Source organism: Temnothorax curvispinosus, unplaced genomic scaffold (genome assembly GCF_003070985.1).
Source record: "Temnothorax curvispinosus isolate PA1 unplaced genomic scaffold, ASM307098v1 QBEX01012219.1, whole genome shotgun sequence".
NCBI lineage: Eukaryota > Metazoa > Arthropoda > Insecta > Hymenoptera > Formicidae > Temnothorax > Temnothorax curvispinosus.
The window spans coordinates 51258-54135 of NW_020221999.1; the positions used below are offsets into that span (position 1 = coordinate 51258).

The 2878-nt window shown below is 28.5% G+C and overlaps 1 long non-coding RNA gene across 1 annotated transcript; it reads right to left on the bottom strand.

Annotated features, from left to right (window-relative positions):
* Positions 1–1353: 1353 nt before the first annotated feature.
* LOC112462303 lies at positions 1354–2314 on the bottom strand. Its single transcript, XR_003041655.1, has 3 exons — positions 2192–2314; positions 1593–1792; positions 1354–1463 (listed from the first exon to the last, which is right to left on the bottom strand). It is a non-coding gene; the product is annotated as an uncharacterized LOC112462303 (long non-coding RNA).
* Between the last annotated feature and the right edge of the window lie 564 nt (positions 2315–2878).

Genomic DNA, 2878 nt, shown 5'->3' on the forward strand with positions numbered 1-2878 from the left:
GATATTTCGTACAGCATATCACCCTATTTTCTCTAAATACTCTGTTTTCGAGCGGTATTAATTTTTAAAACAATCGTACAACATTGCTAATGTCGGGAAATCTTTAGAAAATGCTTCAGTATGCTCAGAACTATTCGAAAAATATTTTAAATAAACCGGAACTCTGAGATTTCGGAAAATTAGCAGATAATTTTTTCAATGGACTTTTTTTGGCAAAATCAACAAAACTATTATTAAAAAGTATCGAGAACTATAGAACTCGACTGCATGCGACAAGAACTCTTTTTTATTTTTGATTTGCTAGAAAATGATCTGCTACGGGAAGTTAGCAGATCATTTTTTCGATCGACTGTTTTTTGGGTAAAATCACCAGAACTATTACTAAAAAGTATCAGGAACTATAGAACTCGACTGCATGCGACAAGAACTGCCTTTTATTTTTGATCTGCTGGAAAATGATATGCCAACTTCACAGACACATTTCGATAAAAGTCTGGTAATTTTCCTTTTGATACTTTTTGAGATGGTTCTTCAGATTTTGGTGGTACATACATAATAAAATGCCTGTCACTTATTTGGAAACAAGTTCCTGATTTTTTGTGATAAAATGTCAAAATTGGCATTTAACAAACAAACTCTACAAGCATTAGAACGCATTTATGAAATACATTATTAATTTAAATATGACATAATGTCAGGATTGCGAGTGGGATGAATTAATTTGCGGCGTGATATATGTAAAAATAGACAATACTTTATTGTAGCGTTATTACAGTGCTCGAATGCGAAGTACTCATACGCGACTGACTTATACTTTCGTATACGTGACATCGCAGCATCACGTCGCTATCACGTGCTTTTAGTACATATGAGTACGCAAGAGAGAACACTAAATGTATCGATTTATATCGATCTATCCTAACACATAAAAATACGTTCTATTAACATTTAACCATTACATTTCTCTCCCGTTTTCAGATTTTTGAAACATAAATTGAATAACAAGAAGTTCAACCAATTTTCTACGTTTGACTTCATCGAGTACGTTATGCTTCTCATAAAATTTTATAATAATTTGTCCATCTGTAAAGTTTAGTAACAGTTCTTTCAAATCCTATTAAAAATAATAAAATAATTAGTAAAGTATTTATAAAATTAATAAAAAATTTATAAAATTTTGCATGAAAACTTTACCGTATTTTGAAGTGATGTAAATTGACTTAAAGTGCATGAAATTTTATTTAACTTATTCTGATTGTTACTACTTTTCTTCGATTTTTTTTAATATTGTCACATTCTCTTAATGCAGAACTCTCTCTTATATTATCTTCTTCGGTACTTAATATATTAGATATATTATCTGATGAATCGTTTAATACATTCCCACTGCTATGACAATTTTCGTAATGATGATTATCAATTAATGTTTCATCGTTTAGACGATTTTTTTGTGTATACGATGTCTATCAAAACAAAACAAAAGCATTGTTGAATATATTTCTTTCGACCATATTTTATATTAATTGTATATCTCAATTTTATATTTTATTCTTTGATTCAAATTAAGAAAAAGAGTATTTTATTTTGTATACCAAAGCTTGAGCATCATCATTGCAAGATGATTTTAAAAACCCTATTTCTTTTTGCTTAAAATTTGATCCTTTACACTCTCTTTCTTTACGGATAAGAGACTTTGTTTTCACTGCAAGGGGTTTGATAATTGCTAATTTTGACATTGTAACTTTTTCAATTAATTATCATTATCGTTGTCTGATATTTCATGTAATTTTTCCTGTAAAGATAGCAAGATATTAATTTTTGTAAACACATTTTAAATATTTTATTCTTTAATTCAAATTTTCAAGAAAAGGAGTATATTTTATATACCGAAGCTTGTGCATCACATCATTGCAAGATGATTTAAAAAATCTTACTTTTTTTTGCTTAAAATTTGATTCTTCACACTCTCTTTCTTTACGGATAAGAGATTTTGATTTCACTGCAAGGGGTTTTAATAATTGCTGATTTTGACATTGTAACTTTTCCAATTGATTATCATTATCGTTGTCTGATATTTCATGCAATTTTTCTTATGAAGATAGCAAGATATTAATTTTTGTAAACACATTTTAAAATAACTATTTTTTACTGTTTATTAAAATCCTAAAAATTATAAAAACTTTTGTCTTACGAATTTAATACTGCCTATAAATAATCTCCTTTTCTCAAGAAAACAGCGAATCCCTCCAATCGTAGATATTATTCGTAACACCTCGGTCTCGCTTATATTCAGAAACGCCTCTTTATCAATATCTTCTTCTAAGGATCATAAAATATAAATTATAAACATAAAAAAATAAAGAAAGTAATATTGTTTGATGATTCAACTTTAATCTAACCTTGATTATTTTTATTTATAATTATTTAAATCGTATCGGTCATACAACAAATGCAAAACCGCGTTCAAAATTAATGAAATATGTTAAATTATTTATTATACTGAAATGGGCACTTCTTTCCCTGTCGTTGATCAAAATTGTGAGAATATATGATAGGAGAATTGCAACGAAAATATCCTTGTCTAACCAATAATGCCACAGTCCATATTATTGCATCAATATTGACTGGATAAGAACTCATGCATACAATGACAGGAATAAGAAATAAGAAATTAAATAAACAAAACAAGAAATAAGAAATTAAACATAGAGGGAATTCATAGTCGCATCCTTTTTCAAGACCGTGAAAAAAGATGCAACTATAAATTCTCTCTATGTTTAATTCCTTGTTCCTTATTCCTCTCGTTGTGCATAAGCCCTACTGACGGTTTGATTGTAATTCTATTATTTCACAGTCACAGAAAGTCTTAGTCCCGGCA